Genomic DNA, 26,091 nt, shown 5'->3' with positions numbered 1-26,091 from the left:
AAGTGGTTTATAATGTTTTAGAGTTTATGGTTTTCTCTAAGAATGTAAAGAAGCTATGTAGCTCTTCTCTGCTAAAAATACCCTTAAACACAAAGTATTACATAAAATTTCAATGAATTTATGGATTTATTGAAAAGAACCTCCCAATGGTAGTAGATCTCAGGTCAAAAAACTCATGAGTTGCATTATTCTCATGAGTATACATTGCTAGTACTATACAACTTTTACCTACTATGTAGAGTGTATGAATTGGGAATTGGCCATCAGTGGCTGCATGGAAATCTATTTTATGTACACTATTTTCCCCCAATTTTGAAGATTTAGGATTTGTCCCTCAAAGTTACTTATTTTATAACAATTCAATTGTGTGTTTAGCTTTAATTCTATCTTTAACAGTTGCTTGAAAGGAATTTTTAAAAATCATGTTAATCATAAATAAATAGAAGGCAATAAATGCCTATATAAATTTAAGGATGATTCATTTTGATTATTAATTAGGAAGTTGAAAAAACAGAGGCCAACAAGGATAATACCCAGAAATTCACCATACCCATGATGAAATAGAAAATAAGCTATATCAATAAGTAAGTCAAGAGAGATAAGGAAATAATGTCTATGTATGTTACCCCTCATCTTTCCAAACCCTAGATAGTGGGGTACCCCAGGAGTCATTCCTCACCTCCTCTCTTATCCATCCATATTTAGGCCCTAAGTAGTTGCATCCAGTTTCAATTTCAAATGCCGCCTGTACACTTGGCACCTCATAAATGATTATCTGCAGTCCCCCCCTCTCTTCTGAATTCCAGAATCATATCAGTACCTACTAGAATTCTCCATTTAAATGTGTAAAAGAAATCTTCTGTCTGAAATCCATACCTTATTTTCTCTCTCAAACCCTGTTGCTCCCAAGGTTTTCCCCATCTCAGTAAAAAGGCATTTCCAGTTATTAAGACCAAAAGCCTTGGGCTTCCCTGGTGGCGCAGTGGTTGAGAATCTGCCTGCTAATGCAGGGGACACGGGTTCGAGCCCTGGTCTGGGAAGATCCCACATGCCGCGGAGCGGCTGGGCCCGTGAGCCACAATTACTGAGCATGCGCGTCTGGAGCCTGTGCTCCGCAACAAGAGAGGCCGCGGTAGTGAGAGGCCCGCGCACCGTGATGAAGAGTGGCCCCCGCTTGCCACAACTGGAGAAAGCCCTAGCACAGAAACGAAGACCCAACATAGCAATCAATCAATCAATCAATTAATCAATAAAAAAAATAAATAAATAAAATCTTTAAAAAAAAAAAAAAAAGACCAAAAGCCTTGCTGTTTCACTACACTTCTCCAGGAAGAACCTATAGACTCTACGTATTAAATGTATACAAACTCTGACCAGTTGTTCCCCATCGCAGTAGCAACCTGGTCCAAACTACCATAACCTCTCCTCTGGATTACGGTCGTGCAAAATCTCTCAACTGCCTGCTGCTTTACCCTTGCCCCTTATTCTTCATATAGCAGCCAGAGCAATACTCGTAAGTTTGTTTCTGGTAGATTAGATTTAGAAGTAGAAGGCAGAAAGGGAATCTCAGCTGACTCCCAGATTCATGACTAGAGTAAGTATGTAGATGATGATACCATAAATACAGATGGGTAATAACAGAGGAAGAAGAGTTTGTCAGGATTTGGTGGGATCACAACTCCTGTTTTGGATATTTTAGATATCTATCATCACACATGGAAATGGAAGTGTCAGGTGTGCAGTTTGATATCTAAGCCTGGACTCGAGGGAGTACTAAGGGCTGGATATATCACTGGGTATAAATCCACATACATTGATTTAAAGCCAATGGAACTCATGAGATTTTCTAAGAAGTAAGTATATCTAGAGAAAGAAGTCCAAGAATGAGCTGTGGGACCATCCAATATTTATCAATATGGCAGTGGAAAAGAAGGTGGCCAAAGGGACGAAGAAAGGGTAGCCAGTGAGACAGGAGGTGATTTCACAAAAGCTAAGAGAAAACACTGTCACAAGAAGAAGATGTAACTGTGAAAAAGATAGAATTATTTCTCGAATTTCATAAAGTTTAAGGTAGATGCAGGTTTATCAGTGGATTTGGTGTTGGGAAGATTAGACAATAATTGTCTGATAGCTTCTATTTTCCCAAGAAAATATGAAGTGTGATCATCAGCTGGGAGTTGGCAGTGAATAGATGCTATTGGGGGAGATAAAGAAGATATTTTTCTTTATATTTCTTTAAGAAGATATATTTTACAGGAAATGAGAAAGAAAATTTACTAGCAAAATATAAAATGTCATATCCCTTCCAGTTCTAGAATTCAATACATTTATCTCATTTTCCAAGGAATTCCATAAACACTAAATCATACAAAAGATGGACAAAGGGCACAGAGGATTTTTAGGGCAGTGAAAAAAAATCTGTAGTATATTATAATGATGGATGTACGTAATTATACATTTATCCAAATCTAGAGACTGTACAACACCAAGAGTGAACCCTAAGGTAAGCTATGGACTTTGAGTGATTATGATCAGTGCAGTGCAGGTTTATCCTTGATTAAAAAAAAAAAAAATCATTCTGGTGAATGATGTTGATAATGGAGGAGGCCATGCATGGGTGGGGGGCAGGGAGTACATGGGAAATCTCTGTACCTTCCTCTCAATTTTGTTATAAACTTAAAACTGCTTTAGAAAAAGTAAAGACTCTTAAAAAAGAGATTAACAGAGGCAGGTAACACTTTGAGGTGACTAGGAGAAGCTTTATGATAGAGTGAGGATTTGAGGAGTCTTTGTGGTTTAGTTAGGACTTGAAAAAAGAGGAAATGAGAGAAGAAGATGCATGGAACTGAAGGCACAGGTGTTTGCTAAGAGGCAGAGGTGGAAATGTACAAGGTGTCAACGTTTGTGTCACCTGGTGAAATATTTCGCCAACTACAAAACCACTTTGTAAAGAAATACAAACTCTCAACTCTTTCTAACATTAAGTCCTACTAACTCCAAAGAGTTATATCTCAAAGCAAATTCACCTTCCCTCCATAAATCAGCTTCTGTCCCCTATGTTTCCCTAAATCCTAGAAATGAGACCATGATTCTTCTTGTCTCACAGGTTCAAAATGCATGTGACCCTTTGCTCTGTCCTTCATCTACCACAGGCGGCCTCGTTCGGGCTCTCTGGTACATCTGGTCCTTCTTTCTCCCTGTCACTCTCATCAACCCAGTTCAGCCATCCATCTTCTAAAGCTCCCATGACTGCAGTCATCTGCCACCTAATCTAGATTTCTCAAGTGTCTCACAGTCCAGATGGATCTTATGAGTACTCCTGAACCACAACACTCATCATATTTTCCCCTCAAATCTAAAACCTTTTATTACTCCTTATTACCTCCTAATTAAAGTCTAAACTCATTCGCCTTGTATTAAGGCACTTTGGAATCTAAAACCAACTTTTCTTTTCTTTTTTTTTTTTTTTTTAGAGAGAGAGACTCTTTTTTTTTTTTTTTAATTTTATAGCTACTTTATTTATTTATTTCTTTATTTTTGGCTGTGTTGGGTCTTCAGTTCGTGCGAGGGCTTTCTCTAGTTACGGCAAGTGGGGGCCACTCTTCATCGCGGTGCAGGGACCGCTCTTCATCGCGGTGCGCGGGCCTCTCACTATCGCGGCCCCTCCCGTTGCGGGGCACAGGCTCCAGACGCGCAGGCTCAGTAGTTGTGGCTCACGGGCCCAGCTGCTCCGTGGCATGTGGGATCTTCCCAGACCAGGGCTCGAACCCATGTCCCCTGCATTAGCAGGCAGATTCTCAACCGCTGCGCCACCAGGGAAGCCCCTAAAACCAACTTTTCTTTAAAGCTCAATTCCCCAGTATTATCTAATACGAACTGTAGACTGTGTCTCTGCAAAGTTGCCACATATATTCCCATCACCATGATTTTGCCTATGCTGTTCCTTTTAGTTTGGGTGTGCTCCCACCAAAACACACACACATACACACTCATACACACTATTCCTGTCTCTTGAAATCCTGCCCATCAATTTAAATAGTACCACTTTCTTCATGAACCTTCTCCTCATAGGTACATTACAAAATGTTCTCTTGCTTCTTTGAAGTCAAACAACACTGCTTTATTATTCCCACATTACTCTAAACTTACAATGAGAAAACCCAGGCTTACACGCATTCCCTGTCAGTTAATTATATGACCATGGACAATTCATTTGACCTCTCTGAGCCTCAATTTTCACATCTGTAAGATGTAAGGGTTGTAAAACTAGTAAAATATGGCGCAGGTAAAGTTTCCATTCATGTAATCGGCATTTGCTGAAGACCTTCTTGATGAATCATTGTTAATACATAAGATGAAATATTTCTCTGTATGAGGCAGAAGACTCAGAATTTATTTATTTAGGAATCTGGAAAGCATTTTAACAGATATTATCCAGCAGTTTAAAGTTTATAATAGATAACAGCAGCAAGAAAAGGCGAATCATAATAAATAGTGAGCATCTATTATGTGCTAAGCTCCCTGAAAACAAATAGTTATAAGAAATGGAAACACTACGAGCAAACAATTGTACAACACCTAAAGAAATTTTCTAAAAGCTAGAACATTGCTACATTGCTTAAAATATCTTTTGTTATAGCAAAAGCAAACATTACATATATCTTTGATATAAATATGACACCCAACATCTTGACTTAAAAATGAAAAGGCTGATCTTATTTTGTCTTCATGACGTGAACAAATCCATCAGAGGGATTCTTTAATGGATTAACCAGTTGGTTGGCAACGTGAAAACACAGGCTTGCCCAGACCATAAAATAATATGCCAAATCAATCAACTTAGTAACAACAAAATCAAACAATGCTAGCAAAAATTTGCAAATGGATGGGTGGAACTCCCACTTTTCAATCTGTTGTTTTGGAACTACAGGCACATACTGTAAGACTTTTAATATTTTGAAATATTTCTTACTTCCACTTAATTAGGGAATGCTTTAGAGAAGAAGACAGATTTTATTTTTATGATGGAAATTTCTCTGATTTTCTCTAAATTTAGGGGAAAAGAAAAGTGTGCAGCAAGTATAAGGATGATTGAAAAATTGTCAAGGCAAAAAGGAGTTGAAGGAAACAATCTTTTGCTGTAAAGTTTACCTAGTTGGGGTTCAGTGGGAACAGAGGAAGAAGCTAAGCGTATAAGCATAAACCAAAGACGCAAAGAAAGCTGGAGATGAGATTCTTGGGTTTAATGTGTAGGCTGAACAGGAATCAAGGCAGAGTCCTGAGGGGAGGAGAGGTGGTCAGATTTTTCAATAATGATTCAATCTACTGGACAAGCCCAATTCATACTCAGAAGTTAATTTATTACCCCTTTTCCTAGCTTAGTATCTAAAAAGTGAGACTTCTCAAGTTACAAGCTTTGCCAATTCTTTTGTACACTGTCGTTGAAAACTTTACAAACAACAACAAGAAGTTTGGTTAAAATGGATTTATTACAGTTTAAGATCCAATTATTTGAATGAAAAAATCAAAGTAGAGACTAGGGAAGTGAGTGTAAGACAAACAGAGCCTGAACTGACAGTAATTCTAGAAAAACTCATGAGGAGAGACCAAACAAGAGAGATTAGAAGAAATTAGATCTCCCTGTGAAAAGGTCTTTCTCTTTTAACTAATAGAAATAGTCTTTCAAACAACCTTATTTAAAACTTGAGCTTCCAGGGCTGAGCAGTTTGCCTTTACATCACCTTACATTCATTAACTTTATAAAATCTGGGGAAAGGCATGCCAAAGAAGCAATTAGTTTACACACCACTAAACAGAAGGTGGGTGAGCTAATGCAATATCTGTCACTGAAAATGGATCCTGGGCTAAAGTTGATTGCTGTTTTCTTTTGTTTTTCCCTGATAAACTTTTTTTTTTCCTGAAAAAAAAATTCATAAAAAGTGGGAATTTGATATTTATCTTAAATCTACAGACTTGGCTTGTTCATTAAGGGCATTGAATTTGTTTCCCTGTTAAAACTAACAGTAAAGAGTGATTTCAAAATCTCAAGGAATTAGGATCTTTCTCTAATGTTCTGAATGAATCTACCCAGGGGGATTGCAGTTCCTAGTCAATTTCAGTTTACCTTTTGCCTGGGGCAGGTCTCTGCTAATTCTTCTCTAATTACAAGCACTGTTGACTTCATAAAAGACACCAGTTGTTGACAATGTTTGAAGATTTATGAAAAGTGATCTGGCATCATTATACAGAACTCCCTTTCAAAACTACACTTGTGGAAACAAGTTGTGATTCTTAATCAGGAGGTCCGCTTAATTTAAGACAAGCTAAAACACTGGTCTTCCACATCTGCTTAGTCTAATTCACTGACATACGCCTTAGAGCTCAGTTATTGAGTACCAAGCTCATGGATGACGTGGCTTGAAGACTGGGTGCCCATGGAATGGATCAACCATCGTTTCCATCTGGGATCAGTGTGACTGGCATTTAATGACATGGCTTAAAGGTTGACTTCACGATATGAAAAAAGCATATACATTTTGAGCAGAAATTATTCTTATTGAGCACTAGTTCAATATATTATAATACTTGGATGGCCTTCGATGAAAGTCTATGAGCAAACGCTATAACTTACGTTTCCATAGTTGATTCTATTCTTTGTTGCTTCCAAAATACTTCGTCACAAGCTATCAGAATAGGCTGCCCACAGACGACGTTTCATATTACTTTCTTCTCTCCCTATTCATCCATTTGAAAACTTACAATGGCTTCTACTTGCTTTATATATGAAGATGAAATTCTACTGCTTTATCACTGACCTTGATAATCCAGCTCCAGCATTTGAGATCATGAATTCAAACTGCTTTTACAGACCACACTTCTATCCCACCCAACTCTCTCACTTAGTTGATCTCACTACTGCTGTTCTTGGCTTTTTGAAAACATCTAGTTTCTTTACTGTTTACCTATGGATAAATCCTCTTCTAGTCTTTTAAGTTCCATAAATTATAATTTCAAACACTCTCTTGACTGCTTCCTTTATATTCTTACTCTATCTGTCTTTCATGGGGTCTACGTGAAAAACCCAAACCTGAATCTATCCACTTCTCCACCTTCCCCACACTGACACCTGGTGTGGATGTCACTTTGGGTTGGGCTCATTCAACACCCATTCGCGATTCTCATTTCCCTTTTCTGTTTTTGTTATAGAAAAGTTAGATACTTACTTTCCTGCGTCTTCTTGAATCTATAAGTGTCATATGGCATAACTCTGGCCAGTTAGACGTAACAGGTAGTTTCTGCTAAAGCTTTTGCTTTTTTGATTAAAAAAAATTGCCTACACTTCCCTTCCTTCTTCCTCCTTTAAATGCGAATGTGATGCCTGGAGTTGCAGCAGCCATCTTTTAACCCTGAGCCAAAGGCCAAGGAAACCACCAAGACACCATTCCTGACCCCAGGGGGAAGCTGAACCTACTCCTGCAGGCACCACAAACAGAATTCCTAGCATACGAGGGGAAATAAACTACTATTTCTTTAAGCCACAGTAATTTAGCTTTTTGTTACCTGAAGAAGAAAGCATCTAACTGATATTTCTGGTCTGGCGAATGAACTATATTATATAAACAAACAAAAAAAACAAATAAATAAAAATAAGCCACCTGCTCAGACTGTTGTCACAATAAAAGTACGGACTCTAAGGTCTCATGGGGTGTTCGGTTCTGCCCAGCTCCTCCCTTTCTCTTCTCAGCATATTTTCAGGTCTCCAGAAGGCTATTTTAACCCTGCCAGTTAATAATTTCCCTTCTTAATGTACAGAGAAAACAGAAGCTGCCAATCTTTTCTTGGCCCCCACGGTCCAACTTCCGTTCCTCTCGCTCTGTCCCTCCCAGTCTCGCCAACCATGTTTCTGGACATGTCTTGTTTGATCTAGCAAGAGAAGTCCATCACGTTCCTAAAGTTCTCCTTTCCAACGTGCTCTTCAGCCTCTTCTCCCCTTAATCTCAGAGTCCTTTTCCAGAATACTCCTCAAAGTCTCCTCATCCTGTGCTTATCCCTGTTAATGTTGGTATTTTCCAGGATTCTATCATTTGCCCTCTATTTACTCACTCTTCCACCCAGATTTTTCCTTGCATCTATATCTGACTGGTTACTAGAAAATCCCATTTTGATGCCTCAAAGATATCATGTCCAAACTTGAAATCCTATCTTCTTGCCCCCAAACGTCCTACTGTGTTTACTGTCTCAGTGAAAGGCATCCTCCTGTATTCAGTGACTCGGGCTAGAGACGCGGCACCGTTTCCGACCCCTTTGTCTCCCTCAAACTTCACCTGGACTCCGTCATCTAGTCTTGTCTGTTCTACCACCCAAATATCTCAGGATTCTAGGCAATTTTCTCTGAACTCTTTGACACTTTTCTCCAACAGACCCTCATCTCTCTCCTAGAATATTACCACAGTCTCTTAACTGGGCATTGTGCCCTACTCTGCTCTCCTACAGCCCCTTTCCTACCATCCCCTCCCCTCTGGCAACCAGTAACCTGTTCTCTGTGTCTATGAGCCTGTTTTCATTTTGTTTTGTTTGCTTGCTTCTTCGTTTTTTTAGATTCCACATATATGTGAGATCATACAGCATTTTTTTTTCCCTGTCTGACTTATTTCACTTAGCATAATACCCTCTAAGTCCATCCATATTGTCTCAAATGTTGACAATTTTTACTTGCTCTACAGTAAGATTTATTACCCCATTTAGATATCATGCATGATGTAAGAGGTCCAACATTAGGATTTAAGCATTGAAAGAGTGTGAGAGAGGGGGAAGTATCTGCACAAACTTAAAGGTAATAAATCTGGAGTCTCCTGGTCTACCTACTCCACAGGTTTAAATCATTGAAAGAGATTCTATATATCTATATCTATGCATCAGAAAGCTTGATCCTTTATGTCTTATATTTTCATGTTTTGAGCTTAGGAAGAATGGAGATTAGGAAACAAGAGGTAACAAACAATTTCTCAAAAATACCAACCTCAGTCACTTTCAAAATGAACAATTTCTAAGTGAGCTGGAGTAAAATGATATAATGTCATGTAAGGCAGAAAATGTGAAGTCTTGGAAGCTTTAATGCATTCAGCTGCATTCTATTATCTCCTGCTTGAGAGTCAGCCCTGTAGACTCCTCTGATATACTCTTCATTAAATCCATCACTAAGACCTTGAAAAGAGGCACCCTTGCTATGCTTTTAAATGAATATATTAAATATGTTCAATGACCCAAGAAAAGTATTCAGGAATGCCTGGAAGAGAGTGGAATTAATCTTTCACTTATATAGCACTAGCAACTCTTCAAAGTATTTGTACCTTTCAGTAGATGTTGATTCACTGGTTATAGGTTTATATACTAAATAAGCCAATAAGTAGGTCTTGACTAGTGTATGCTCAGCACTGTTTGGCACAGCAAACTATACAAGAGAAATAATCAATATAGTGCCTATTTTTGGAGAAAGATATGAGAGACTCACATGACACTACTAGAGAATGACCTCAGGTCACATATATTTAAGTGCAAAATGATACAAGGTTACATATATTTAAAGTGCTTCCCTGAAAGTTCAGAGAAGGGAGAGGTCATTCTGAGTGTTCGTACAGAATCACAAATCGTTAGGACTTGTATTTTCTCCATTCTATTTCCAAGAGTTTGGATCATCTTTACTATCATTACTCTGAATTCTTTTTCAGGTAGACTGGTTATTTCCCCTTCACTGGTTTGGTCTGGTGGGTTTTTACCTTGCTCCTTCATCTGCTGTGTATTTCTCTGTCTGCTCATTTTGCTTAACTTACTGTGTTTGGGGTCCCCTTTTCGCAGTCTGCAGGTTCATAGTTCCTGTTGTTTTTGGTGTCTGCCCCCAGTGGGTAAGGTTGGTTCAGAAACGTTTAACAAGGACCTAGAAGAACAAAAGAGAAAACAAACAATGATGAACAACGCAATAAATGAAATTTAAAATTCTCTAGAAGGAATCAATAGCAGAATAACTGAGGCAGAAGAACGGATAAGTGACCTGGAATATAAAATAGTGGAAATAACTACCACAGAGCAGAATAAAGAAAAAAGAATGAAAAGAATTGAGGACAGTCTCAGAGACCTCTGGGACAACATTAAATATACCAATATTCTAATTATAGGGGTCCCAGAAGAAGAAGAGAAAAAGAAAGGGACTGAGAAAATATTTGAAGAGATTATAGTTGAAAACTTCCCTAATATGGGAAAGGAAATAGTCAGTCAAGTCCAGGAAGCAGAGAGAGTCCGATACAAAATAAATCCAAGGAGAAACACGCCAAGAAAAATATTAAACAAACTATCAAAAGTTAAATACAAAGAAAAAATATTATAAGCAGCAAGGGAAAAGCAACAAATAACATACAAGGGAATCCCATTAAGGTTAACAGCTGATCTTTCAGCAGACACTCTGCAAGCCAGAAGGGAATGGCAGGACATATTTAAAGTGATGAAAGGGAAGAAACTACAACCAAGATTACTCTACTCAGCAAGCATCGCATTCAGATTCAACGGAGAAATTAAAACCTTTACAGACAAGCAAAAGCTAAGAGAATTCAGCACCACCAAACCAGCTTCACAACAAATGCTAAAGGAATTTCTCTAGTCAGGAAACACAAGAGAAGGAAAAGACATACAATAACAAACCCACAACAATTAAGAAAATGGTAATAGGAATGTACATATCAATAACTACCTTAAATGTAAATGGATTAAATGCTCCAACCAAAAGAAATAGACTGGCTGAATGGATACAGAAAACAAGACCCATATATATGCTGTCTACAAGAGACCCACTTCGGACCTAGGGACACATACAGACTGAACGTGAGGGGACGGAAAAAGATATTCCATGCAAATGGAAATCAAAAGAAAGCTGGAGTAGCAATTCTCATATCAGACAAAACAGATTTTAAAATAAGGACTATTACAAGAGACAAAGAAGGATACCACATAATGATTAAATGGTCAATCCAAGAAGAAGATATAACAATTGTAAATAGTTATGCACCCAACATAGGAGCACCTCAATACAAAGGCAAATGCTAACAGCCATAAAAGGGGAAATTGACAGTAACACAAGAAGAGTAGGGGGCTTTAACACCCCACTTTCACCAAGGGACAGAGCACCCAAAATGAAAAGAAATAAGGAAACACAAGCTTTAAATGATACATTAAATAAGACAGACTTAATTGATATTTATAGAACATGCCATCCAAAAACAACAGAATACACTTTCTTCTCCACTGCTCATGGAACATTCTCCAGGATAGATCATATCTTGGGGCACAAATCAAGCCTTGGTAAATTTAAGAAAATTGAAATCGTATCAAGTGTCTTTTCCAACCACAACGCTAAGAGACTAGATATCAATTACAGGAAAAAAATCTGTAAAAAATACAAACACATGGAGGCTAAACAATACACTACTAAATAACTAAGAGATCACTGAAGACATCAAAGAGGAAATCAAAAAAAACCTAGAAACAACTGGCAATGAAAACATGATGACCCAAAACCTATGGGTTGCAGCAAAAGCAGTTCTAAGAAGGAAGTTTACAGCAATACAATCCTACCTCAAGAAACATCTCAAATAAACAACCTAACCTTACACCTAAAGCAATTAGAGAAACAAGAACAAAAAATCCCTCCAAAGTTATCAGAAGGAAAGAAATCATAAAGATCGGAACAGAAATAAATGAAAAAGAAATGAAGGAAACGATAGCAAAGATCAATAAAACTAAAAGCTGGTTCTTTGAGAAGATAAACAAAATTGATACACCATTAGCCAGACTCATCAAGAAAAAAAGGGAAAAGACTCAAATCAATAGAATTAGAAATGAAACAAGAGAAGTAACAACTGACACTACAGAAATACAAAGGATCATGAGAGATTACTACAGCAACTCTATGCCAATAAAATGGACAACCTGAAAGAACCGGAAAAATTCTTAGAAAAGCACAACCTTCTGAAACTGAACAAGGAAGAAATAGAAAACACAAACAGACCAATCCTAAGCACTGAAATTGAAACTGTGATTAAAAATCTTCCAACAAACAAAAGCCCAGAACCAGATGGCTTCACAGGCAAATTCTATCAAATATTTAGAGAAGAGCTAACACCTATCCTTCTCAAACTCTTCCAAAATACAGCAGAGGGAGGAACACTCCCAAACTCACTCTACGAGGCCACCACCACCCTGATACCAAAACCAGAAAAAGATGTCACAAAAAAAAGAACACTACAGGCCAATATCACTGATGAACATAGATGCAAAAATCCTCAACAAAATACTAGCAAACAGAATCCAACAGCACATTAAAAGGATCATACACCATGATCAAGTGGGTTTATCCCAGGAGTGCAAGGATTCTTCAGTATATGCAAATCAATCAATGTGATAAACCATATTAACAAACTGAAGGAGAAAAACCATATGATCATCTCAATAGATGCAGAAAAAGCTTTTGACAAAATTCAACACCCATTTATGATACAAACCCTCCAGAAAGTAGGCATAGAGGGAACTTACCTCAACATAATAAAGGCCAACATCGTTCTCAATGGTGAAAAACTGAAACCATTTCCACTAAGATCAGGATCAAGACAAGGTTGCCCTCTCACCACTATTATTCAACATAGTTTTGGAAGTTTTAGCCACAGCAATCAGAGAAGAAAAAGAAATAAAAGGAATCCAAATTGGAAAAGAAGAAGTAAAGCTGTCACTGTTTGCAGATGACATGATATTATACATAGAGAATCCTAAAGATGCTACCAGAAAACCACTAAAGCTAATCAATGAGTTTGGTAAAGTGGCAGGATACAAGATTAATGCACAGAAATCTCTTGCATTCCTATACACTAATGATGAAAAATCTGAAAGAGAAATTAAGGAAACACTCCCATTTACTACTGCAACAAAAAGAATAAAATACCTAGCAATAAACCTGCCTAAGGAGACAAAAGACCTGTATGCAGAAAACCATAAGACACTGATGAAAGAAATTAAAGATGATACAAACAGATGGAGAGAAATACCATATTCTTGGATTGGAAGACTCAACATTGTGAAAATGACTATACTATCCAAAGCAATGTACAGATTCAGTGCAATCCCTATCAAACTACCAGTGGCATTTTTCACAGAACTAGAATAAAAATTTTCACAATTTGTATGGAAACGCAAAAAGACCCCGAATAGCCAAAGCAATCTGGAGAAAGAAAAATGGATCTGGAGGAATCAGGCTCCCTGACTTCAGACTACACTACAAAGCTACAGTAATCAAGACAGTATGGTACTGGCATAAAAACAGAAAGACAGATCAATAGAACAGGACAGAAAGCCCAGAGATAAACCCAGGCACATATGGTCACCTTATCTTTGGTAAAGGAGGCAAGAATATACAGTGGAGAAAAGACAGCCTCTTCAATAAGTGGTGCTGGGAAAACTGGACAGCTACATGTGAAAGAATGAAATTAGAACACTCCCTAACACCATACACCAAAATAAACTCAAAATGGATTAAAGACCTAAATGTAAGGCCAGACACTATAAAACTCTTAGAGGAAAACATAGGCAGAACACTCTATGACATACATCACAGCAAGATCCTTTTTGACCCACCTGCTACAGAAATGGAAATAAAAACAAAAATAAACAAATGGGACCTAATGAAACTTAAAAGCCTCAGAATGGGAGAAAATATTTGCAAATGAAGCAACTGACAAAGGATTAATCTCCAAAATTTACAAGCAACTCATGCAGCTCAATATCAAAAAACAAACAACCCAATCCAAAAATGGGCAGAAGACCTAAATAGACATTTCTCCAAAGAAGACATACAGATTGCCAACAAACACATGAAAGGATGCTCAACATCACGAATCATTAGAGAAATGCAAATCAAAACAACAATGAGGTATCACCTCACACCAGTCAGAATGGCCATCATCAAAAAATCTACAAACAATAAATGCTGGAGAGGGTGTGGAGAAAAGGGAACCCTCTTGCACTGTTGGTGGGAATGTAAATTGATACAGCCACTATGGAGAACAGTATGGAGGTTCCTTAAAAAATTAAAAATAGAACTACCATACGACCCAGCAATCCCACTACTGGGCATATACCCTGAGAAAACCATCATTCAAAAAGAGTCATGTACCACAATGTTCATTGCAGCTCTATTTACAGTAGCCAGGACATGGAAGCAACCTAAGTGTCCATCGACAGATGAATGGATAAAGAAGATGCACATCTATACAATGGAATATTACTCAGCCATAAAAAGAAACGAAACTGAATTCTTTGTAGTGAGGTGGATGGACCTAGAGACTGTCATACAGAGTGAAGTAAGTCAGAAAGAGAAAAACAAACACCGTATGCTAACACATATAGATGGAATCTAAAAAAAAATAAAATTGTTCTGAAGAGCCTAGGGGCAGGGCAGCAATAAAGACGCAGACGTAGAGAATGGACTTGAGGACGTGGAGAGGGGGAAGGGCAAGCTGGGACGAGGTGAGAGAGTGGCATGGACATATATACACTACCAAATGTAAAATAGATAGCTAGTGGGAAGCAGCTGCATAGCACAGGGAGCTCAGCTCGGTGCTTTGTGACCACCTAGAGGGGTGGGATAGGGAGGGTGGGAGGGAGACGCAACAGGGAGGGGATGTGGGGATATATGTAAACGTATAGCTGATTCACTTAGTTATACAACAGCAACTAACACAACATTGTAAAGCTATTATACTCCAATAAAGATGTTAAAGAAAAAAAACAAATAAACTTTAGGACTTAGAGATAATCTAATCTGACTTCCTGATTTTACAGATAAATAAAATGAGGCCTACAAAGGTAAAAGAAAGAGGAAAAAAGAAAGGAAATAGCTTTGTTACAAAAAATATTACGTATTCTTTGCATGTTTTATTTCACTTAATCCTGGCACTAAGTCTACAAATCTGGTGCTACTATACCCATTTTCATAGGAAGTCTATGAGGTTGAGAGATGAATTTTTTGTGTGTGTATAAGTTCTCAAAATTCAAGAATTCACATTCGGGTTCCCTAATTCTAAATCCTATTTTCCACAGCATGAAAAAAGGTTAAGGCACATAATATGTGCATGGTACATTCATATATTTTATCTTAATTTTGAAATAAAATAATGCCTGCCAATAATATAATATAAAACCTCCCCTGCCTCCCTTCTGTGCTGACTTTTGGATAGAAATATGCAAATCAGATAGATCTAAAACATATTAAGTACCTATGCATAAGTGTAATAGCAAATACTTTTTTTAATCGCCCATCTTCTAGTTGCTGTGCATGTATTTATTCATTTAATTAACCATCATAACAATGCTGGGAAGTCTGTCACTTGCGCCCATGGATGCAATAACTGTATACTGCTACTACTCACTGAGAAAGAAGGGGATAAGAGATTTAGCAAGAGAGTCAAGGGATTTGGTTGCTCTACTAAACAATAATTAAGAAGGGTTCCCTGTTTGGCAAAGGGGCTGAGATTCTGCAGAGAAAAAGCAGCAAATGAAAAGCAGGGATAAGGAGCTTTACAAGGGTCAGGCATCCTCAAGAACAGAGCAGAGTTCTTGGTAATATTCTCACTGAGATGTTATATTTCCCTTTCTCTCTTCAAGAATAGTGACTAATGTAGACTTACTTCTGTTCTAATTCTTGTTGAAGCTGAAGATTGGGTTAATGATAATGATACAATTTCTCTTTAGCAATACCACACACTGAAGCTTTCTGCCCTGTTTGAAGAAAAGTCTTTTTAAGTATTTCAGCAGCAAATTTAAGATTATTGCCTTCACTTAGATTGTTCGTTTTTATCTTACTTTCTTCTTGAATTTCCTATTTCACACAATCATTTGGGAAAAAGATAACCAGTAAATCCTGGATATAGCAATGTAGCAAAGGAGTAATTAAATTGGATTCCATGATAACAAAAATTGAATTTCTATCTATATTTCCCTTCATTATATACAAGTTAACTGCCAGTGCATTTTGCTATTTACTTGACTACTTGAAAGTTCTCAATAATTAATTTGTATAAAAATTAACAGCTTTCATAATCATCATCACTTATTATGGACTTTACAATAACATTTATGTATACTTCATTTGACTGATAAAATTCCAATATATGAAGCAGATCCCAAGCTACAGTTAGAATGAGTACCTAAATTTGAAAGTGTGTAGTCTGATACTAATGATAAATCTGCATGACATGCCTTGTTCTTGTTCCTGAGATTTAATTTGATGCCACCTATAATATCTCACAATCACTGATCACGCAGAGTAAGTTCAGCTAAGTTGAAAAAAAAAAAAAGCACTTAAATAGGCATTCAGCTTTTTAGTCCCAAATGTCAAGCTGAAGTCAAAGGCAAATAGTAGGTTTTCACCACTTAACTAGACTAAGCCACACTTCGGTATAGATCAAGTTATTGTACTTATATTCTGTTTTTACTTTAAGGAGTCCAAGAATCTGTTCAGGAGACAGAAAAATAGCAAATTCAAGGATTGAAACAAAAAAGCATTATTTTTATAAACGGTTTTTTAAAGTTAAAATTGAAATGCAATAAATGGTACCTGTTTAGGTGTACAATATGACAGATTTTAGTATAAGTATATGCCCATGAGACCATCACCAAAATCAAGAAAATAAACATGTCTGTCACTCCCCAAACTTTCCTGTGCTTCTGATGAATTCTTACCTCCTGCCCCTCTCCACTCCACCACTACCCCTCCCTGGTCCCCGGACATCCTCTAATCTGCTGTTTGTCACTATACCTTGCATTTCCTAGGATTTTATATTAATTGAATTATAAAATGTGTACTTTTTGTGGCCTAGGTTCTTTCACTCAGGATGATTATTTTGAGATTAACTTGTTAGAGTGTATATCAGCAGTTCATTCTTTTTTATTGCTAAGAAGTAATCTGTTGTGTGGAGTTATAACTGTGGGTTTAACCATTCGCAAGCTGATGGACATTTGGGTTGTATCCAAGTTTTGGTTATTACAATGAAGTTGCTATGAATATTCATGTGAAGCTCTTAGTAGGAACATATGCTTTCCTTTCTCTTGAGGTAATACTTAGGAATGGAATTGTTGGATCATCTGATAACTGTATGCATCACCGTCAAGTGTTTTACAAATGTGTTGTACCATTCCACATTCCCACCAGCAGTATATAAGAATATCAACTATTTGAAAAATATCATTTCTTGAAGCAGTAGGACTGAAGACAGTCCTATAAGCTATTTTTCAGCCAGAAAATTCTCAGCTCACAGAGAATGTCACTAGGTCTTTGTCACATGGCCCCTCCATCGACCCTCTCACCACGTGTCAGCCCACCTCCCCAAGGCCAGCAATCGAATCCTTCTCAGGCTTTGAATCCCCGACTAAGGCTGGGCACCACCTCTTTTGAGTCTCGCTTGATTAGGTCTGACCTACCCAGGGTAATCTCCCTTATGATTACTTCAAAGTCACCTGACTTGAAACCTGAACCACATCTGCAAAATCCCTTCCCTATGTCATATAATGCAAACTAATAATAGGAGGGAAATAAATCACATTCTTCCCTGTTCCCTCAGAAAAGAGAAAATCATTGGAACTAAAAGTCTTTGACAAGATAAATAAAATTGATAAAATTCTAATCAGATTGATCAGTAAAAAAAAAAAAGGCAAAATAAAAAATTACAAATATCAGGAATGAGAGAGATGACATCATTGCAGAGCCTACCTATAATATAGCATTAGAGTGGTAGGGAAATATTATGAATAACAGGTCTAGCTTTTTCATCCAACCTGACAAACTCTGACTTTGATTTAGTGTGATTTAGTGTGATTATTAGTATGGTTAAGTTTAAATCTATCATCTTGCTATTTGCTTTCTATTTTTCTATCTGTCCTTTATTCCTTCTTCCCATCTTTCCTGCCTTCTTTCAGATTAATTAAATATGTTTTATGATACCATTTTATCTCTTGTGTTTGGTTATTTCAGGGGTTGTTTTAGGATTTATAGTATACATCTATAACTTATAGTCTACCTTCATGAGATACTATACCATTTCACATTTAGCCTAAAAATCTTAGTATTTTCTCTCTTAACTTTTGAGCTATTGTTGGCATATGTTTAATTCTGTGTGTGTGTGTGTATCAATATTTTTTATCCATTCACTTGGTGACAGATACTTAGGTTGTTTCTATATCTTGGCTATTATGAATAATGCTGCAGCAAACATGGAAATGAAGATATTTCTCTGAGATATAGATTTCATTTCTTTTGGATATATACCCAGGAGTGGGACTGCCAAATCATATGGTAACTCTATTTTTAATTTTATGAAGAATTTCCATACTATCTTCCATACTTGGGGTTAGTTCATATTCTTAGGTATATGAGTTTACAGCTTTATGAAATTTGGAAAATTTTCAACCATTAATTCTTCGAATAGTTTCCTGCCCCACACCCTTCTCTTCTTCAGGAACTCTAACCATGTGTACTTAAAATTGTCCTACAGCTTACCAATGCTGTGTTTATTCTTTTTCACTCTATGTATTTGTTTTGAGTAGATTCTATTGCTATGTCTTCAAGTTTACTCATCTTTTATTCTGAAAAGTTTAGTCTACCCTTAATCCTCTGCAGGGTAATTTTTATCTCATCATAACTTTTTTATAACTTCCATTTCTATACATAACTTTCAAATACAATATATATGAATATATTGTACAAATATAATATAAATACAATAACTGTTTAATATCCTCCTGCTAATTATATACTGTCTCTGTCAGTTCTCAGTCACTTTTGATTAACTGATTCTTCTTCTCATGTGTCATGCTTTCCTACATTTAACATGCCAGGTAATTTTTTTTTTAATTAATTAATTTATTTATTTATTTATGGCTGTGTTGGGTCTTCGTTTCTGTGCGAGGGCTTTCTCTAGTTGCGGCGAGCGGGGGCCACTCTTCATCGCGGTGCACGGGCCTCTCACTATCGTGGCCTCTCTTGTTGCGGAGCACAGGCTCCAGACGCGCAGGCTCAGTAGTTGTGGCTCACGGGCCCAGTTGCTCCACGGCATGTGGGATCTTCCCAGACCAGGGCTTGAACCCGTGTCCCCTGCATTGGCAGGCAGATTCTCAACCACTGTGCCACCAGGGAAGCGCCCACCAGGTAATTTTTTATGGCCAGAGATTGTGATTTTATCTTACTGGGAGCTAGACATTTTTATAATCCTATAAATGTGCTTTATTATGGAACACAGTTAGTTACTTGGAAACAGCTTGATCCTTTCAGGTTTTGTTTTTAAGATTTTTTTTCCAGGGGAATAGAGCCATGCTTAGTCCAGGTCTAAATTATTCACCCTACAGAGGCAAGGCTCTTTTGTATACTCTGCCCAATGCCCCATAAATCTTGACGTTTTCAGTTTGCTTGGCGCGGCAGTTACTATTCCAGCCCCTTCAGTTCTTTTCATGACCCTCCCCCCAGACTCCAAAAGTCTGCTCACACATAGACACACTCTGATCAGTATTCTGTTGAACACTCAAGGGAGAACTACCCAGGTTTCCAGAGTTCTTTATCTGCTCAGTTCTGTTCTCCCTGGTAAATATTCTGTTTCAAAACTCTAGGTACCTTGGTTTCCATGGTCTCTTAACTTGGTCTCCTCAACTTAGGGGCTCCGCAGTGTTCTGCCTGGGTTTCCCCTCCTTGCACTGCAGATGGAAACTCAATCACAGCAATACACTGAGTTAATTGCAAGACTGCCTTGTTTGTTTCCTGTCTCTCAGAAATCACTGTCTCTTGTCTGATGTCCAGTGTCTCGCAAAGCATTTTTTCATACATTTTGCCCATTTAATGGTTGTTTTAGGCAGGAGGGAAAATTCAGTCCTTGTTATTGCATCTTGACGAGAAGTGGAAATCACGAGATTTATTAGTGTTATTGTTTTTAATGACATGAGTATCCAAGAGCCATCAAAATGGTCCATCATCAACCATATTCCTCAAATAGAAAAAGGAGTACATGGTGTCTAGTTTAGTTTTAATTTCTACAGACTGCATCTGGAAGGAATGTAAAGTATGTATGTATGTATGTACGTACGTACGTATGTATGTATTAATCTTATATCCCCAGTGTCATATATGTTCTGCATATTCTAACTCCCCAGGAAAATCTCTGGGAAAGGGAACAGCTGGCAGGATACAATTCAATTATTCTTAAATCCTGGCCATCACTGTTTAAATACCCTCAAAAGCCCATCTCACAAACCTTACATTATAACATACATTTTTTATCCCTCCCAATTATTCTGAGAGGTTGAATTCCATCTTTATAAAAGTTATGTATATATTTGTCATGTTTCTTAATCTTTTTCATTCTCACTTCCATCACTTATAAAAAATAGCAAAAACAGAGCAATATAGCATGCTATGAATTCAATTATATATGTAAAACATCACATACATTATGTAAAATTGATGTGATAGCTATTTAATACTATTATTTCCCGCTTGTACTTCACCCTGAGAACAAATTGTTAATATTAGCAGGTCACAATATTTATGCCTGTTTTTGTTCCTCATAACAGGAAAGCCTTTGAGATTCAATTTTACTAAAGGCTTCACAGTCTTGCTTTTGTCAGTTGTCAATATAACTGTGAAGGTTTCTAGTTTGCTGCATGCAACTCAGTGTTGTGTGAAGATTCAGCTTAATTACCTTTTAGGGTAATTAGAAAAGACATAAAATAAAACTATGTGTGCATAGCATCTTAGATAAATTATATCCTAAATAACAAGGTGGAATAATCCATATTTAACACAACCGGTAACAGCTAGATCATAAGATTCTGATGGTATGCTTTTGACAAATACACATTTCACTTTGCAAGTAAACTACTGAGAAGATTCTACATGGCAAAGTAGCTCTATGCTGACTTCAACCTTTCTAAGTGTCTGCTTCCTAATACTTCCCTTCCTCACACGCTAGACCATAATTGGGATAAAGCCTGCATACGATACTTAGGTCTTGACTGGTTAAAATCTGATTCACTGGCACAGTCTCTGATTAATATTCTAATGGGAATTACAACTTATACCCTGAGAACACTGTTTACCTCTCATCCTCTCAACAGTGGGGAGTCTTCTTCTCTCATATCCACAGAGCATAGGATCGGAAAGTGGGAAAGATGCTTCCTGGCTGCTTGTTGCCTGCACTCTACTTAGCGTCCTTCCTGTTTTAAAAGTCTCAGTGGTTTTGAAGCAATTCTGCCAGCCTATGTCACTCAGTTCTTCTTAAGGCCAGCTACACACGTTGCTCGTCACTTTCTCTGCTTTACTGTCTCACCAATAACTTCAGTTTGGGGAATTTCAGTACATGTAGATGACTGAGCCCAAACTCTGGCCTCTGTCTCCCATGACCTCCTCAGTTTTGACGGGCATTTCCCCAGTTTATATTTCACAGACCACTATAACAAGTGTTTATATGCGTAACCACTGAAATTTACCTTATCACCCCCCTCAGTCACCATCACCTGGAAAACTACTGCTTTGCACAAATTCAAATCACTTCTCCACTTGTTCTGTGCATAGACCCAAACACCTAAAGCCAAACGTATTGACCGATCCACTTTAAATTAATGATCACAGATTTAACCGGACACTCAGCACAGTCTACAATTAACTCTCCCTCATTAATTCATTCTTTCATGCTCTGAGATGATTCTATTGTACCTTCTCTTTTTTCCCCTCAAACTATCAGCATCCCTCCTCATACTGATGGCTTCTGATCTTTATCTTTGAGCAAATAGCACTACTTAGAAAATAAGTGCTTCGGCTTCATACTAACTCGCTCTGGAATCAGCCTCCAACTTCTTTTCTGTTACTCTACCTGTACCCTGGCAACCTCCAATGCGTTTGTAGCACTTCATGTGTACTAATACCGATCCACGTATTTTACATACATAAATTTACTTAAGCCTGCAATAATACTATAAGCTCAATGCTATAATTATCCCTATTTTACAGATAAGGAAACTGAGGAACCATGAGGATTAAGTAATTTGCCAAAAGGCTGCACAGCTAGTGAACCAAGGAACTGGAATTTGAAATAATTAATAGACAATTTTTAGAGCAGTTTTAGGTGTATAGAAAATCAAGCAGAAAGTACAGACAGCACCCAAATTCCACCTTTCCCTCCAACACACAGACACACACACACACACACAGTGTCCCCTATTAACAACTTTCATTCATTCATGTGGTATGTTTGTTAAAATTGATAAGCCAATATTGATACATTATTATCAACTGTATAGTTGATAAACAAACTCCATAGTTTCGAGTTCACCGTTTGTGTTATACAGTTCTATAGGTTTTGACAAATGAATAAAGTCATGTATTCACTATTACAGTACCTTACAGAATAGCTTCACTGCCCTAAAAATCCCCTGCACTCCACCTATTCATCCCTCCCTCCCCCTGCCCCAAATCCCTATCATCCCTATAGTTTTGTCTTCTCCAGGACGTAATATAGTTGGAATCACACAGGATATAGACTTTCAAACTGGCTTCTCTTACTTAGCAATATGCTTTCCAGGTTCCTCTATATTTTTTCATGGCTTGATAGTTCATTACATTCTTTGCCAAATAATATTCAATATTCCATTGTATAAATATACTACAGTTTATTTACCCATTCACCTACTGAAAGGTATCTTGGTTGCTTCCAAGTTTTGGCAGTTAGGAATAAAACTGCCATAAACATCTGTGTACAGGTTTTTATGTGAACATAAGGTTTGATTTCCTTTGGGTAAATACTAAGGAGTCTGATTGCTGGATGGCATGTCAGGAGTATGTTTAGTTTTGTAAGAAATTGCCAGACTGTCTTCCAAAGCGGCTGCACCATTTTGCATTCCCACCAGCAACGAATGAGATGTTCCACATCCTCACCAGCATTTGGTGTTGTCAGTGATTTGCATTTTAGCCATTCTAATAGGTGTGCACTGGCATCTCATTGTTGTTTTAAGAAACTGGGATTTTAAAGTAGGCCATCTGACACCAGAGTCTGTAGTTTTTAGCTACTATACTGCTCCTGGTTAAGACCAAATCCCGAACTTGTGGACTAGATCCCATGGCCTCCTATCAAATCGAGGGCTATGCTTCATCCTGCAACATCATTTTCTCCCTTTTTATTGGACCATTCCCTTCAGCATATAAACATGCCTTAATCTCTTTTATCTTAAAAAGAAAACCCTTAGGCTTCAGACAGATTGGGACCTGGGACCCTTTGCTACAGTGCTTGTACCTGGACACACCTCTCCTCAAGCAATGAAACACAAAGATACAAAATACAAGCTATAAAGGACTAAAAATAACTGTGTGCACCGTGCAGTTGGGGCAAATTATGGACAAAAAGATACAAAAAGACCAAAAACCCAAATGCCACTTCTGAAGAGCTGGGAGCAAAAACAGGGGGTCTGGAGAAAAAGCAGGGCACTGCACGTGCCCCCTGCACACAGCAGCACCTAAGGGGCGGGCAGACCACCTAAGCCTCCCCTCCAGCCTGACCCCTGGACACACCCCTGCCTTCACCTCATATAAATAACACCCCTCAGGGAGCTGAGCAAGCAAGGGGACCTGCTACTTGTTCTCCTTTCCGGCTGCTGCAGCAGGGGCCCTAATAAAGCCTTGCCTGCATTTCTTGTCTGGCCTCTAGTCAATTTCTATGGATTAAGGAGGCCAAGAACCCTGGTCAGTAACAGGCTCACTATCCTTTCCTTGATCTCTGTTCCCCTTCGTGGCAACCTTCTCAAAATATTTCTTCTTACTTGCTATTTATGTTTCTTCACTCAATTCTCTTGATATTATGCTTCCTGTCTGCATCATTTCTCTGACTCTTAATATCGTTGATAATTTCCACTTAACTCTCAGCATCATCTGACATACTGATTCCCCATATATCCTTGTAACCCTTTTCTGCTTGGTTTCTGGGATACCATACTTTTTAATTTATCTCCTACTATGTTGGTCCACTGCAACTAAATTGCTTTTCTGAATTCTTCTCATGTCCTAATGTTTAAGTGTTTGAGAGTCCCCCATCTCAGTCCTTGGTTCAGTCTTCATTTGTATACACTGCCTCCCAGGTAATGATATCCATTTCCGTGGTTTTAAGTACTACCTGTAATCGGATGATTCACAAGTATAATATATATTTCCAACCTTTCCACAGGCCCTCAGATCAGAGTCTTACATCAAACTGAACAGCTGACATGTTTACCTGGATGTGAATCTAATACTTACGAAGCCCCGAATTGAATTGTATTTCCTGTCCCTGTCAAAACCTGCTTCTCGCACAGTGTTCCTCGCTTCAATATGTGAACCACCATTCACCCTGATGCTTCCGCCAGACATTCGAGTCATCCTGTATTCCTTCCTCTCTTTTGCTCACATTCAACATCCAAGTTAAAACAAATTCTGTTGGGTTAGCCTTCAAAATGTATCTTAAATCCAACAGTGTCTCACCATATCGACTACTAGTGCCTTCAGATGCTCCACGCTCCACGACTTCCAGGACACCATTCGCTTGGGATACAATGAGACTTTTGCCCTAGAGTTTGCCCAATGTAATGGCCTTGACAGTTCGCGCCACCCTCATCTCTTGCATTGACATTACAATAGCTTCCCTGCAGTGTTTGCTTCTTGAGGAAGGCAAATCGTGGAGTAAGAAGGATTGGTAACTCACACATTCTTCATCCTATCACTGAGGGAAGTTCTCCACTGGTGATGTGTTTCCCAGACTGCATCCCTTGATTCACTGCTCCTGAGAGATGCTCTTCTATGAAGGGTTTCATGGCCAAATAAGTTTGAACATGACCCCCAAGTATATCCCCCCTCAGGAAGGTTCACAAAGTAGTTTAGCCTTTATAGTCTTTGAAAAAGCTTGCAGGAAGGAAACACGTTTAAATTTAAGTAATTTTTCCTAATCTTATTCACGACAGAACATTTTTTCTCATCTTATCGAGTAAGGAGGAATGTTTATACCTCCCTCCTCACCTGTTCTTTTAAGAACAACCATAGTTTCACTATTCACTGAAGTGAACACACTTAACCAGCATTTCTTCACCTTATTTGCTCCTCTCCCTGGATGTTACAGTCTCAGATACACAAAATCTGACTTGTATTAGTACTATGGTTATTTTACCTGAAAATTAAGAAATAGGCTGCAGGCTGGCTTCTTTTTTAATTTCCTGACTGATGAATCAGTAAGAAAAACAGTGGATCCTTTTATTCTTCCTGTTTCCATCTGTTAGTTCTACCTGAGCCATATTTTCCAAAGCGGTGGCTCTGGGAGAGGGAGACCGTATTCCCTCTGCCTCTCCGTCTCAGCTTCTTCACTGGGCCCATGACAGGTAAATCAAGTCAGGCTCGCACACGTGGGCTCACACGTCTTAAAGAATGAGAAGGGAGTAAATCCCCAGTTAGACTTCAGGTTGAAATCATACCCTCCAACATATTTTGCCCCAAACCCTGAACTGTGAGATAGTTTCATGCTGTTAGCCACTGCTCTCTCTTAGTTCTAAATTTCTGTCACTCCTATGAATGTGTTCCCTAAGAGTCAAACCCTGATGAGAGGTGAGTCTCACAATATCCCGTAAGCTTAGGAAACACTTGTTATTAGTAAACTCTAAGGTCAGATATTATACCTTATCTTAAATTTAATCCACTGTTGGTTACTTTTCTTTGAGATGTCAACATTTAAACTCCCTCTCTGTTCAAAGAAGGAAATGACGTGTTCCTGATTAAAAGAGACTCGAGCAGTTTGATATAATGGATAAGAGGATGGAGGCCACAAAATGGCATTTAAACAATATTGCCAAAAGCACAGGTATGCAGCATTTACGCTAGCTCTGATTTCAAACTTTTCTCATTCCTTAGGAACTAGTGATATTTTTGTAGCATCTTGGGGGAGAACAGAGAACATGATACATTTTACTTGCCCCAAAAGATTATCATTAGCAAAAAAGAACTTCCTT

The 26,091-nt window shown here is 38.0% G+C and overlaps 1 long non-coding RNA gene across 1 annotated transcript in view; it reads right to left on the bottom strand.

Annotated features, from left to right (window-relative positions):
- Nucleotides 1–26,091, bottom strand: part of LOC130706105 (uncharacterized) — a 126,776-nt gene that overhangs the window by 44,147 nt on the left and 56,538 nt on the right. Inside the window, exon 3 of the long non-coding RNA XR_009006504.1 lies at nucleotides 9,831–9,934. This is a non-coding gene — a long non-coding RNA (uncharacterized LOC130706105). The remainder of the gene's footprint in view (nucleotides 1–9,830; nucleotides 9,935–26,091) is intronic.

This window comes from Balaenoptera acutorostrata, chromosome 21, assembly GCF_949987535.1.
Source record: "Balaenoptera acutorostrata chromosome 21, mBalAcu1.1, whole genome shotgun sequence".
NCBI lineage: Eukaryota > Metazoa > Chordata > Mammalia > Artiodactyla > Balaenopteridae > Balaenoptera > Balaenoptera acutorostrata.
Note: the sequence above shows the minus strand (reverse complement) of the source record. Positions and strands in the feature narration are given on the sequence as shown.